The following is a 16,098-nucleotide window of genomic DNA, read 5'->3' on the forward strand; positions in this document are numbered from 1 at the left end:
TCTCTCCCCCTCCACCCTTTTCTTTCTTTCAGTCCCACTCAACAACAACAACAACACACCACGCCCCTCCAACCCCTCCACGTGCAAACCTATAGGCTGACACTCAGGCCAGCAGGGCCATAACGAGACATTTTCAAATACTGAGGTCAAATACCGTGTGAAGTATTGCAGGGATTCTTAACCATAGGGCCGCGTCCCAAAGCTGGGCCGCGCTCAGAAACTTGAGGGCCGCGGAAAAGTTTCAATCTCGCATCTGAGGGCCGCGTGGGCCCTGCAAGATCCTGAAGACAGCGTGCGTCTTTTTATTATAGCGCAGTTCTGCCGCTTAAATGACCACGCACCGCTATTTTTTTTATAGTGGAAGACGCGACGTCAAAGACAAGACGGCAATACACTCAACAGTACACGAATGGAGAAGGAGAAATTACCAACCGGTGTGAAGTTTAATTTCCCGGCGTCTTCTCTCCTCACGTTCAGTTACAAAATAAGCGATTGAAAAGTTACTCAAAACTATTCTGTTTACTGACTAAGCAAATCCGTTATCATTGTGGACCTCAAAATACATTTATTTAAAGAATTTTGCACTATATTAGGATTCTTCAAAGCTTTCCGTTTTTGACACCCTGCATAAAGCTGAGGGATTTCTATTCTTCTGCCGTCGCATCTGCACATCACTAAGTAAAACCGTCTTGAATCAGCAGATTCATCACAAATCACAAACAGAGCTGTCACAAATGTCAGAGAAGCAGTCAAATGCATGAATGGCTCTGGCCTGATGCCCTGTGAGTGGATTGGGTTCATTGAATAGAGAAGAGTGAGCTCAATTAATACAGTTTTTCCATAACAAAATGTATTAGGCCTAGCTTACATTAATAGCCTGCTTTTTTCAAATCAGGATTTAATTATTATTAATAATAATTATTTAATATAATTACATACATATGTGGGTATGGGCAATATTAGATGGACCCCGGGCCACTCTGCACCGAAAAAAAATGGGCCTCAACGTCAAAAAGGTTAAGAATACCTGCTGTATAGCATGCTGTACATTTAGGATGCTTCAAAAAGTCTTCAGCCAGCCAAACTCTTCCATTCATTTTCATTCGTCTCTGCCTTGAGGATAAATGGGGTGGCATATACAGACTGAATGTATCACTGTTGTTCGTAGATCAATTTTCACCATAGATACATTTTTGCATTTCTGAAAAAAATACAGAGGACATGACCTCTGTGTCCTCAATGGTAGATACGGCCATGCAGGCCAGGTGCAAAGGACAAAGTCATCTGAAAGCCAGCAGTGTTGCCAGATTGGGCGGTTACTGGCCCAATTGAGCTGCCTGGGATAGCCGTCTGCATGGGTAAAAACGTTTTATGCGAGCAGTTTTATGCCCATAGAAAACCAATGCAATTTGTTGAAAATGGGCAGAATTTAGGGGCTCCAGGCGGTTTTTGAGCACCTTTTTGGGCAGGATTTGATCAGACACATCTGGCAACACTGCCTGTCAGCTGCCCTGCTGATGCTAACAGCAGGCTTATGCAACCTGAGTGGCAAACTACAGTGTCTGGTTCAGCGCTTACAGTGTCCTCCCTCCCCATAATCATAACCATGCCCAACCATTACAACCCCTCCCCCCCCACCTCACCCCCGTAATTGCATAGGCGTGTGTGGAGGATTGAGTTGGTGGTGTGCAGTATCTTGCTGAGCCGTCAGCAGAAACCCGCTCGTTACTGTATGTACTGTGTGTGTGTGTACGCCTTCACTATTTCGGGTGCCGGATAAACAGAGCACTTTAAGAGAGTATGAAAGCGCACCTTGAGGGTTTTTTTGTGTGCTAAAAAGTACACAAACTCAAGGTGCACTTTCCTATGCAGGGACACGCCTTCGTAATGTTTGTACACACTAGCTACCACAGTTTCTATGAAGTATGTACAAACATGTCCAATGTATGACTCTGTACGTAGTAAACCTTCCTTCCCAAAACATTTGTATTTGTATGCCGTGCTTCATTCAGTATGCAGCCCAATAGCTTAAGTAATAGCAGAGCCTTGGCTTGGTTGGTAGCCAGCCTGCCAGAAGGTAATATGAGGTCGCTGGTTCAAGACTGGGTCTGGACTGCACAGCCAGAACACCCACCTACACATACACTTACACACACTCATGTGTACACACGCGCACACACACACAGGCCTATGGCTAATGCAAACACATGCACACACACACACACACACACACACACACACACACACACACACACACACACACACACACACACGTAAACACACAACCCACCCCCCCCACACACCCAACACACACACGCGCACACACGCGCGCACACACACTGAGGATACAAACACTAGCCCCGGCTCAGGTTCATGCACCCAAACAAGCACATTCATGCACTCACTCTCGCTCTCTCTCTCTCTCACACACACACACACATGCATGCATGGACACACACACACACACACACACACACACACACACACACACACACACACACACACACACACGCACACGCACACACACACAACCATGCACTCTACCAATCTCTCTCAACTCACACACGCCAAAACCCCAATCCATGCACACCTGTTAAAACTTTCCTGCAGCTTTACTGAAACTGAAGTCGAAGGGCGTAAAAGTGAGGGAGGAAATGACCAAATGTTGAAATGTTGTGAAGCGACGCGCCATAATTGAGTCTGGTGTTGATACTGGCAGGACCTGTCAGGTCACCGTGTCCAGTGCCATTCACATGGGTTTAGCAGCGGTAGTGTTAGGGGTCAGTTGCCTCGGGCACCAGGAGAGGAAGGGGGGGATCAGAATTGGGGACTTACATTCAGTGGTGTAGTCTACTTTTTATGGTGGGTATACTTTATAGTGGAGCATTTTTGGAAATGGGTATACTGTATATATCTGTGCTATTCAAAACAATGGATCAATCGATTTTAAGTGGGTATACTGAAATCCCTGAAATTTAGAAGTGGGTATACTCCGTATACCCGCGTTCTACGTAGACTACACCACTGCTTACATTGGCTGTATTGGGTGGGGGACCCTTTCTCATGACTTTTTTCCTGGGCCTGACAAAAAGCTGCCAGCTGCCCTGAACATGGCCTTAGCAGCGGTGGTCACAACTTGGCAAGAAAAGGAATATTGTGTAATAAATATGATAGCGATGACAACTTTGTGAGTGTGGCAGCACCTCCCTAAATTCAATGATCGAAAAGTTACATGAATTACAAATTCCCCCAATAGTTTGAAGAGAAAACGGGACCCCGAGTCCCTCTTTGCCAAGGGCCCCCAAATCCCTTGAAGCGGCCCTGAGTGGTAATATGGCTGACTACCGCACTCAAGGCTTCTCTTTTATCCTCATTTACTTTTCTCAGTTTTTCAGGTTTTCGCTTGGATGCCTCTGCTCTCTGGAGAGAGAGAGAGAGAGAGAGAGAGAGAGAGAGAGAGAGAATTCATGAAAAAAATACCTTACATAACTTGTCTTTGCTTATTTGATTTTTTACTCCAGGAAAAAGCCAGACGAACTTGGAGCTCACCGAGCAAACCATCTCAGTTTCCATCCTCTACCTACGTTCCCAAAACGTCACAATCAACCTCCAGCTTGCCCCAAATTCAGCCATTACATTTGCACGAGTGCCTACCTCAGTCCCCAACCTCTGAAAATATCAGTTACTTAATGTGTTAAACAATAAAACTGTTAAGAACATTTCCAAAACCATTTCACTGGTTCATCAAGTACCTGTATACTCTGATAGGCACTTCTGAATTCACTTGGTGTTGCTTAATAAAATGCCCCCCACAGTCAGTAATCATTTTTTTATAGCAATACTATTTTTTAAACAGGGCATATGTATTACATTCATGTGGTTACTATGGAGACCGGTTCTGGTTGATGTGACTCACTGAATGATTGTGCAGTGATTTATTTCCCTGAGGAATTCTGAAATGTTTTAGGGTTCTGGAACTCTGGGGTGCATTTCTCAAAAGCATACAGTAGTCGCTAACTATGTTCGTTTCTTTGTTATTTGCAATGTAATTTCCCATTGGCAACTACCCAAGTTGCTAACTGGCTAACACCCCACTTTTGAGAAATGCACCCCTGGATTGGTGCTTTTCCCCATCCCTAGCCAGGTTGACCAAGCCATTCCACATCCCACAAAACCATCTAGAATCTGAAATGTCGTCTAACCCGAGACTGTTCCTACTAAATGCTGCTCCTAAAGATTCTTTGGGCCTAACCTACCCCTAAAACCGAAAGGTGGCCTACATCTTTCTGTGCCAAAGGTCAAAGTTGAAGGTCACACGCTGCTTTTATTTTTAAGAAAATGACATTTCCGTATGCAGGTTATACGGTATTTCCACATGTCTGTCCTGTGTGTGTGTGTGGGCCCTTTTCAAAATGGAGGAGTCCTCTGTGTCCTCTGCAGTCTCACCAGAGCAGAGGGATTGAGCCCCTCTGGATTAAACAGTCTAGTCAGGCAACATAAATAAAGTAGAAAACACACGCTGGCTTTCATTATAGGGACTTCACACACTTTCAAACGGGCCACAATAAGATTTATAAAGCCTTCTGAGACTCTGAAACTTGGAACTCAACACTACATTTTTGCAACGCAGAGCAATTCAAACTCATCAATGACTGCCGAAATGCTTTAAGAGTTCAAGTTAAGTTGCCTCTTGGATTCAAAGTCTGGATCAGTCAAGGGAAATCATTTTTCAAGAAAAAGAAATCTGATGAAGGACAGGCGAGGTGCCATTTTTGCCAGAGAAATAGGCCTACCTCTGAGGAGAGAAGGAAGAAATCTTCCCATCTTGGCGCCATCGGTTCACGCATTGTGAATCATAAATGGGCAGGCAAGAGTTGAGCTGAGGTCACTGATGATGCCTGTGAATGAGCTGTCAGAAGCAAAGGCAAGGCTGGGAGGGAGGAGAGGTCATTCAGCAACACACACACACACACACACACACACACACACACACACACACACACACACACACACACACACACACACACACACACACACACACACACACACACACACACACACACACACACACACACATGCACGCACGCACACAATTTCTCTCCTCCCCTCCCCTCTAACACACACACACACACACACACACACACACACACAAATGTATTATTTTCTCATGTGTTTTCTGTGTTGGCTGCTCACATTCACGCACACGCATACGCACACACGCACGTACACACACCCAACACACACACACACACACACACACACACACACACACACACACACACACACACACACACACACACACACACACACACACACACACACACACACACACACACACACACACACACACACACATCGAGAGAGAGAGATAGAGAAATGTATTATTTTCTCATGCGTTTTCTTGACTGCTCAGATAAGGGTATCCTTCCCAGGTGTGTGTGAGGTCAGGTGAGGCCATATTAAGCTTCTCAGCTCTCCCCCCTGGAACAACTCATCTGTAACATTGGGGGGGATGAGGACTGGCTGTTCCTGATAACCAGCCATTTCCTCTCCAAAATTCAAAACAGGAGAAAATATCCTTCAAGGCTAAGGCTTAAAAACTCTAGCTCTGAGCAAATTTGCAACAGACTTTTGCTAAGCTTTATAATTGACGTCCCATTTTTCCCCCAGTTACTATTTTCCTTTGTTTTTCACTATCCAACGCAGTAACAGTGAAATACACAGAGAGATAGATAGATAGAGAGAGAGAGAGAGAGAGAGAGAGAGAGAGAGAGAGAGAGAGAGAGAGAGAGAGAGAGAGAGAGAGAGAGAGAGAGAGAGAGAGAGAGAGAGAGGAGGAAGTGTGTGTGTGTGTGTGTGCGTGTTTGTGTGTGTGTGTGTGTGTGTGCATCTGTGAGAGAGATAGAGAGAGAGAGAGAGAGAGAGAGACAGAGAGACAGAGAGAGAGAGATGGCGCGTGTGTGGGAGCTGGTCCTAAGAGTTGCAGCTCATTTAAATGGAGAGACTGAGACTCTGCGATGTGTAAATGAAAAGTCATGACATGTTTTTGAGCCGAGTAGCAAATAAACTCACTCTTTGTCAACACTTCATCCTCTTGAGGAGGGAGTTATTCTTCGACCCGAGCCAACTCAGTCAAAGAGCTGTTTTCAGGGCAGGGCTGGGACCAAAAAAACCCACCCCTGGGCATTTTGTTCATTGACATGCCTTTCACGCAGCCCCGTGCTTTTCTACAATATTATTGACACTTTGAAGGTCAGTCCATTGTCTACAAGTTATAAAAGATAGACCAATGGGGGTGCTGTGGGGCAGCGCGCTAAGCCCGCTAAACCCACATTTGGGCTTGCATGGCCACTGGGACCCCGGTTCGAGTCCGGCCGGGGTCATCTCCCGATCCCACCCCGTCGTTCTGTCCCACTTGCTTCCTGTCACCATCTCGAACTGTCCTATCAAATAAAGGCATAAAAAAGCCCCTAAAAATATACAGGTATATTAAAAAAAAGAAAAGAAAAAAAAAGATAGACCAATGGGCCGCCCAATCTATATTGACAACCGATCTAAAAAGAAAAAAAACCAAACAAACGAAAAACAGCAGCGTTGGCGCCTGAGGATTGTCGTCGGCCCACCGGGAAAATGTCCTCTATGCCAGATATCCCAGTCCAGACCTGGCTGTTTTGACTCCTCGTTCAGAGCCCGCTCAGAGAGGTTGTCCAGGTTCCAGTCCAGATGCTAGAATGAAAAAAAAGAAAAATGCAAAGGAAAGAAGAGGGGAAGAGAAGAAAAAAAAAAAGAGCAATGCGAAGTGCTTAGAGGGGCCAGAAGTTGTGTAACAGAGACAGATTTAAAGCCCAGCTCCTGGCTCCTTCAGAAACAAGGGAATGGACACGTGGCTTCTTTAAATCCTGTTTATTCCTCCACGTAGACGTAGAGGAATATCACTCTGCCATAACTCAGATGCGGCCCAGTCCTTTAATCTGTCTGGGTAGTATTTCTTATTAGACAAAAGATCGGGCTTGAGAAAAAGGCCTACCCACAAACATAAGTCTTCTGAAGGTCTGTCGTTTGTCTTTTCTTTTTCTAACTTCTACTTCTTCTTCTTCTGTCTCTTCTTCGGAAAACAACAAATTCCAGGAATACCAGGAAGTCCTCGGAGGAAACACTTCTTCTTCTTCTTCTTCTTCTTCTTCTTCTTCTTCTTCTTCTTCTTCTTCTTCTTCTTCTTCTTTGTCTTCTTCATCAAATAACATCTTCAAGTCCAGTACTTAGTAGGTCTTCAGATGTCTTCTTCTTCAGATGTGTTATTCTTCAGATGTCTTCAAAATAACAAGTCCTGCAATTATCCCTAAAAGGCCAACAGATGTGCGCTCTCATAAATGACTTTCCATGAAAGCGATACTCTCTGATTTCCCTGCTGCCGCTTGGCTTAGATGAAGGAATTAATCTCATCGTTCGAAGCCCTGATTGTCAGGCTGTTAACCTCATCTGAACATAGACAGCGGGAATGGCTATATCTGTGCAGCTGCAATCTGGGATTAGGGCAGTGTTTCTCAAACGTTTTCAAACTGAGGGCCATATTGTCCCCCAAAGAATGTTCAGGGGCCACTGGTCAACTGAATTGACAGTTGAGGGGTGGTAATGTGACACAGCTACATTTCAATGCAGATTACTTTTTATTCACATTACAAGCCTGTATTATTGTGGTGAAGTTATGACTTCACCTGTGTTAAGCTTTGTAACGATGTTACAAATATAGCCTACTTCTAGCTTGTCTTGGAAAAGTAGATATCCTTTCGCGAACCACATGAGCTCTGTAGCGGACCACCAGTGGTCCCCGGACCACACTTTGAGAATCACTGAATTAGGGCTATAGAAGCAGACCGATGCGGTGAAAGATACTCGGGCTTTCACGCAACCACTTAACCTGTCAAGGTCATAATGGCCCTTTTGGAATTCATTGAAGACCCTCGAGGGGAGAGAGGGGATTGAGAATGGGGTTTAATGTGTGTGTGTGTGTGTGTGTGTGTGTGTGTGTGTGTGTGTGTGTGTGTGTGTGTGTGTGTGTGTGTGTGTGTGTGTGTGTGTGTGTGTGTGTGTGTGTGTGTGTGTGTGTGTGTGTGTGTGTGCCTGCGTGTGTGGGTGTGCGTGTGCACATACACATGAGCGTGTGATGAAAGAGAAAGAACAAAAGTTGTTAAAAGCTTTAGGTTTTCGAGGATGAACAGTCAAGTTTGCCTTTGATAAGATGGCTCACATACACACCCACTCTCACAGACACACACAGACACACACAGACACACAGGCGCACACGCACACACACACTCACTCTCTCTCTCTCTCTCTCTCTCTCTCTCTCTCTCTCTCTCTCTCTCTCTCTCTCTCTCTCTCTCTCTCTCTCCCTCTCTCTCTCTGCCAAAGATCACTGCACTGATATTTAACATGTGCTCTTATCTGTGTGAGAACAAGAGCTAAGGCCTTGTCAGAGCCTAGGAGCGTTCCAGGTCACTCCTGGGTAAGAATGCATTCCAGTGTAGAAGGGCCTGGGCCGGATGAACGTGCACACAGTGCATGATTTGCTTTCTTTTTTTCTTCTCCTTTTAACATATCGCCTTCTCGCCATAAAGCTGGCACGTAAGGTGCGTTCACTGAGGCATTCAAGCTTGTTTTGGATGCTGTCCAGTTCATTAAGTTTGCTTTTCACTCGCCCGCCCGCGCCCCCACAAGCTGTTATACAGCTTGTGAAAGATCACAGATTCGTATGAGGATAAGGATAAGCTTTCCCCCCGCGCACGTCGCCGCGGCCAGTTCCGCACTGGGTTGGACTGGGTTGAGGAGAGAAATCCGACCTGTTCCACACGTGCACGTCTTCATTATTACTTTTACACTGTGAGTTCATGGTGAAGTTTCTGTCTGTCCAAGTAAAAGAAATAGAGAAGTCTGGGTAGGGAGTTGATCATTTGATCATCTCTCTCTCTCTCTCTCTCTCTCCCTCTCTCTCTCACACATGCACACACGCATGGACACACAGACAGAGACAGAGACACACACACACACACGCACGCACACACACAGACACACACACAGACACACACACACACACACACACACACACACACACACACACACACACACACACACACACACACACACACACACACACACACACACACACACACACACACACACACACACACACACACACACACACACACACACACACACACACACACTTCCCTGCTTCATTTTCACTCATTTCACATTTCTCAAAGTGGTCACCCATGGAGTAGTGGACTTGCCCTCCCACAAGAAGCCTCCTATCTGTCCCTGAAAGGCCGCCTTTGTGGCTGCATGGCTCGGGTCAATGCCTCTGGGTCTTTCTCAAAACCTAGGACAGTGTCCTTCCAAGTGTATCAGCCTAATTAGTCACGCCCAGTGATTGGATACTCTTTGGTGAACTCTACAGAATATCCAATCACTGGGTGTGACTAATAAAGAGTACCAAATCACTGGGTGTGACTAATTAGGCCGATACACTTGGAAGGACACTGTCCTAGGTTTTGAGAAGGGCCCTCTGTCTGTCTGCATGACCAGTGGAAGAGGAGGAGGAGGCCCAGAGCAAGAGAGGAGTCCCCTGGCAACCGGACAGACTCCTAAATTCCCTGAGAGCCTTTGTGGACATGTCAGTCACCTCCCCACTGTACTGCCAGCCAACTACCCTACAGTCTCTCTCTCTCTCTCTCTCTCTCTCTCTCTCTCTCTCTCTCTCTCTCTCTCTCTCTCTCTCTCTCTCTCTCTCTCTCTCACTCTCTCTCTCTCTCTCTCTCCTCTCTCTCTCTCTCTCTCTCTCTCTCTCTCTCTCTCTCTCTCTCTCTCACACACACACACACACACACACACACTCTCTCCCTCTCTCATTCCCTCACTCTCTCTCTATTTCTCTCTCTCTTTCTCACTCTCTCTCTCTTTCTCTCTCTCTTTCTCTCTCTCTCTCTTTCTCTCTCTTTCTCTCTATCTCTCTCTGTCTCTCTCTCTCTCTTTAAGTTATACACACACTCACGTGCGCATGTACACACGCACAAACACGCGCGCACACACACACACACACACACACACACACACACACACACACACACACACACACACACACACACACACACACACACACACACACACACACACACACACACACACACACAGGTCAGAGATTGTCAGACAAAGACACCAAATATGTCATACTGTATAGATGAAAAAGAAAGAGAGAGAGGATTGAGAGACAGACATCAAATATAAATGATGTGCGTGTGTGTGTGTGTGTGTGTGTGTGTGTGTGTGTGTGTGTGTGTGTGTGTGTGTGTGTGTGTGTGTGTGTGTGTGTGTGTGTGTGTGTGTGTGTGTGTGTGTGTGTGTGTGTGTGTGTGTGTGTGTGTGTGTGTGTGTGTGTGCATGCACGCGAGTGTGTGAACATGCGAAAGTGTATGTGTATCATGAACTTTGATCATGTGAGGAGAAGAGAAGAAAAGAGAAGAGAAGAGAGGAAGAGAGGAGAGGAATAATACAATTCAGTGTCTCGAGTCGACCACAATGCTCCACTTTACCAACTAACTCTCTCACACTCCTCAGCACTGTACAGTACAAGGCCTTTGTGTGAAAAGCAGTATCAGTGAATTCCCCCAGAAGATGAGGAGAGATAGCATGGAAGTCTAGCCAGCCAGTGAGCACCAAGGACCACAGCCATGGTCAGGCCCCGATTAAGATGGCCTGGGGCCCCTAGGCTACAAGTTGCTGAGGGGCCCCCTCCCTCGGACGTCAAATTCCGTGACAAATTTACATAGACATTGTCATAATTAGGACCTAGGAACCATGTCTACCAACTCCACTCCATATGACAGATGCATTTTTCAGTATTGCATCATATCATAATTCTGTAATTTTTCACTTTTGTCCAATCAGGGGACCCCTGTCAGCTGGGGGTCCCTGGGATGCAGCCATATCTAGCTCTAGCCTGTGCATTAATCCGGCCCCGGCCATGGTCCTGCCCTACCCTCCACCCCCCCAACCCCACCCCGAAACCAGCTCCCGAGCCTGGGAAAGTCAATTCTGAGCGACCTGACTGCCGCGCCTGGGGAGGTGCGAAGGACAGGACAGGGCAGGACGAGGACAGGGGCTTGGCTGATATCGAATGCTGCTTCGGACCGTTGAGACAGATACAAGTTCAAGAGAGTCCTTGTGCACAAGCCCTCAGCAATCACGTGCAGGTGTGAGGCAGGAGAAGGTGAACAATGAACCAAATTCAAAAGACACCGCATACTGTTGTTTTTCTCATCTTACTTTACTTTTCGGAGCAAACCGGAAAATAAAGTAAGAAAAAGAACAGTAAGCAGTGTGCGGTGTCTTTTGAATTTTGTTCACAGACAGAAGTTTGTTGGTGGATCCGTTAGTGTACTGTTTTTATCTGGTGTTTTTTTTTTTTTTTTTTAACAGCCAATGTATCTTAAGAGGGGCTCAGCCTTTTTTTATTTCCCAAGAAAGGCAAGATAATCCGTTCCAGAGTCCCTGCACCTGCTGCCACAGACCCCTGTGTGAAAGTGGAAGGAAGGACACTGATTATCAAAGAACTGGGAAAGAAGCGTTCTGTGTTTCATGAAACAGGGACGTGGGTGCCTAAGCAAAATATTTCTCTTTCATTATTGCTTGTGCTGTACTGTGTATTTGCATGTGATGTCATGTGTTATCCTGTGGGCCTCTATTAAAGTTTACACTGTGTTATTACTCTTGTGCCATTTATTGAAAGCTACGGCTGTATCATATTACTTTTATTTTATCAGCTGTTGCATTAGCTGGAGTTTGGTCTCTATCTACAAAACTGCATTCCTGGAGGGCTGATGGCAACAATCAAACTTAGTGTTTCATCCGACTTCAAACTAGAAGGGGGAACTTTGAAAAGTTATTCTAAAATCTTCTGAGGCAAGGCATGAGAAGGGATGGGCTATATATTTCACAAAGAGGAAGTTCCCTGAAAACCTTTAACCCTTGACCTTTTAAAACCTTCCCCATTTGCGTTTGGACCAGGCTGATGTTAAAAAAATGTCACCTTTGATGACCTGAAATAGAAAGCTTTCATACATTTACTTCACAGAGAGATGAACTCTTTCTTTCTTTCTTTCTTTCTTTCTTTCTTTCTTTCTTTCTTTCTTTCTTTCTTTCTTTCTTTCTTTCTTTCTTTCTATCTTTCTTTGTTTTTAACATTTAACATTTAATGACCTTACAGGGTGGAATGGCCATCTGAAGGAGAATAAATTAACTTCTTAAAATCATGTCATTGCATCTCTTCATCATACCATGTCCCTTGGCCTCTGGTAGGCCTATACCCCCTGCAAGATTAGACATGTGTGATGATGACTCCATCACAGTGGAGAGCTAGAACAACATCAATGTTCTTACATGTCAAGTTTGATGACATTGATGTCGCTCAGTCATAACCACGTTCAGTTCCAACTCTGTCCACAGCCAGTCAAGATAATGGAAAAAAGAAGGCGCACACAAGGCTTGTTTGAAAAGGTGTATTGTAGCCGAAATTAAACAACAGACGTCTAAGGTTAACTGGAGAAACAGACGTTTCGGAGCTAGTCCATTCTCAATGTCTCCAGTAGGTCCTTAGACTTCTGTTGTTTAATTTCGGCTTCAGTACACTTTTTCACACAGGCCTTGTGTGCGCCTCCTTTTTTCCATTATATTGAGTGATTATTACTTTTTGGGAGTGCACACACCAAGCAACACACGGGTGTTCAGTGCAGGCGCAGACGCCGACCTTTGTTGGTCTTTTGTCATTCACAGCCTGTTCAGCCAAGACACCTCAGGGTAGCATTTCTCAACGGGGGCGGAACAACCCCCAAGGGGGCATTGGAGAGCTCTAGGGGGACATTGAGAAAGATACAGCTGAGAAGGGACAGTGCTTAGTTGCCATTGAGGGGCATTAATCCAGTGAATTTCTTAACACTAAGGGAGGCATTAGCCAGGTTATGATGAGGTCGAGGGGGCGTTGGGAGGCTTGTGATGAAGCCAATGGGGCGTTGGCTCAAAAAAGGTTGAGAACCATGGCCTTAGGGTGTGTCACTAAAATCTCACTCAAGAATATCCTATGAGCTGATTGCACTCCCCTCTGTTGAAATGAAATAACAGATTTCTCAAGGGCCCCTGTTAAACGTGTGGGGCCCAGACAGCTCAGTTCACATGATCAAACTCTGGGCCTCATGCGCCCAAATATCTTACGGGCTCCCCTCAACTGGAGTGGTATCAGAAATGTCTTCTGGATCCCCTGTTACACTTTGGGCCCTTGTAAATCAGTCCCATATCAACCCACCATCACACAGCTAAAACTCTTCAAGCACTGGTTCTGTTACAAGCTTGTTGTCATCAGAATAGCAATGACTGAGGCATAATGCATTTTTTCAAAGAATAGTACTGGCATTCCACTGGTGTAACAGTGTACATTGCGAGGTTTCAATACCATCCCTGAAGAAAATAACAGAACTTGTATTCCTTGTGGGTCCCCATTACAGTACCCTGAAATTCACAGAGGCAGTTAGACCTTTCACCCTCCATACCCATTAGCCCTTTGAGGAGTACCATCACAAATATGTGATTAGAATTTTGCCCAAATTTTGAGTTCTCATTATGATGTCATAATGTCTTTGCGAGATTTTTAACACAGACGTCTATAGGAGCTGTAGAGTGTTCCAGTAAAATTCTAGAAGAACCTCTAGAAATTCCTTACTCCTCACAGGGTTAAAAATATTTTGGGCCTTTTTTGGGCCTTTATTTTTATTAGTGTGAGAGGAGACAGGGAGCAAGTGTGGGAGAGAGCGGTGGGGGTGTATTGGGAAAAGACTTCGGGAAGGAATGAAACCTGGGTCCTCGGTGTAACGGTACAGTGCCTTAGCTGTTTGAGTCATGGCTGAGCCCCCATACAGAGGGCCCACACAGTGTCTGTAAATATGTGGCTTGTATTGGGGGGGCATTGGCTTGGAGCAGATTGTACATAGGGTCCACAGTTTGCTGCTACGCCCCTGTCTGTACCCCGTGGCATGATGGGAGGTGTAGTTTGGCACAGGACACAGTGGGCACTTCTCAAAACCTAGTGTGCACACTTCCAAGTGTATCAGCCTAATTTGTCAAGCCCAGTGATTGGATACTCTTTAGTGAACTATCCAATCACTGGGTGTGACTAATAAAGAGTATTCAGTCACTGGGCGTGACTAATTAGGCTGAATACACATGGAAGTGTGTGTGCACTAGGTTTTGAGAAATGCCCAGTGACTAGAGTCTATATTAGGTGCCCTCAATGAATTCCTGCTGTTCTTGGCAAGTTGGCAGGCAGCTAGCAGGGTGAATGTTTGCCTAGCGTGTTGGGAATTTGCACTGCCTTGACTTCACAAATCGAGGCATGACAAGACCAGACCCGGGCCAGGGGTCAGAGTAGAGTTTCCATCTGTCGCTTTCTCCCTCTCTGACTGCCATTTGTTGCCTGAAGATTTTGATCGCTGTCCAAGCATCATTTTGGATGTGTACATAACACACGCATTCTTAGCGTGCCTGTGTTATTTATCAGCAATAGTGAATGGCTAATGGTTAAGTGTGTTCTCTTTACAACCACAAATAACAAGCATTGATAAGTGAGGAACAAAGGTCAACGGTGTACACTCTCAGATATAAAGGTACTACAGAACTCGTCGCTGTGGCAGTACCTTCAAGGGGAGTACTATTGTGTTGCTTGATTGGTACCCCAAAAAAGAGGTTTATTCAGTTTCTTGCAATGTCGACCGATGTGCATCTATCATCTCTTTTTTGAGGTACCACCCAAGCGACGCAATGGTACTCCCCTTGAGGGTACAGAGACAAGTTCTGTACCTTTATTTCTGAGAGTGTATCATTAGAGACAAGTTGAATGAGTTTCTACTTGCTTTCTGTGCAAACAGAAACCCGATTGTGTGATTGCTTGGTTCCCACCTTGTATTCTTGCCCTGCGAAAAAAATCTGTGTATCATATGGTAAACGAGTGGGAATATACAGTAACATCACGGCGCTCAGACAAGGTTTATAGGCTTGTGAAAAACCTTAGCATTTTATGGGGAAACCGCAATGAGGCATCCAAATAAGCCCTGGGAGAATGCTTGCTGTGGTGTAAAAAAAAGAAAACAATACACACAGAGGCCCCACGTACAGCTTTTGAGTCACACAAGAATGTTGCAAACAGTTTTCGATAAATATTTTTTCGATAAATTATTTCGATACACTTAAATAAATGACCATGAAGAAGGCTCTGACATTGGCTAAATAAGATAAAAGTAAACGTTTTGAGTGTGTGCATCTCTTACTTTTTGCGTAGACATCAAAACAGATGGTCCAGAGGAGTAACAAAAAGAGTGTTTTTTTAATCCTCCGTCCTCTGTTGTTTTCATTTTATGAGAGGTAAATAAAACTACAAATGCTTCTCTCAAGAATTTGTTGTGAGGGACATCCTAAGATCCCAAGGATGGGACTCATTTAAATCACAGTAGTGGGTAAATCTTTGTCAATAACTTTGCAAGATGTGCGTTTGGCGTCTTCACTTTTATGGTGTAACATATGGCACGGTGATGTAAACCAAGACACATCAAGGTGAGAATCAAAGTGAGATGCCTTTTCATCTAAATGAGCTCTAAGTATCTTGTTTGAGTGCATTAACAACCTTAGCTGTTTATCTGATACTTGAAGGTGGGGTTGCAGGCATAGATGTGTATCTTCTATACACATCTATGGTTGCAGGTATGACATCACGTTGGGGGAACTCCCCCAGGATTCTAAGGTTCTACATAGACTCCTATGAGCCTGCGGAACCCCCAATGTGATGTCACAATGGTACATTTTCTTAAAATGGTTAACCTGCAACCCCATTAATAGGCGAATGAAGACCCACTTGACCACCCTTGCTGTCTGTGGGCCCAAAACTACACTTGCAAAACCTGGGTAGACATCCCTACATACAATATTGGTTGTTGCAACCAGTAGAATTTCTTCATAAGAAATACATTAATCTTACTTGGTATACATAATCACATCTCTATT

This window comes from Engraulis encrasicolus, chromosome 20, assembly GCF_034702125.1.
Source record: "Engraulis encrasicolus isolate BLACKSEA-1 chromosome 20, IST_EnEncr_1.0, whole genome shotgun sequence".
Classification (NCBI taxonomy): Eukaryota; Metazoa; Chordata; class Actinopteri; order Clupeiformes; family Engraulidae; genus Engraulis; species Engraulis encrasicolus.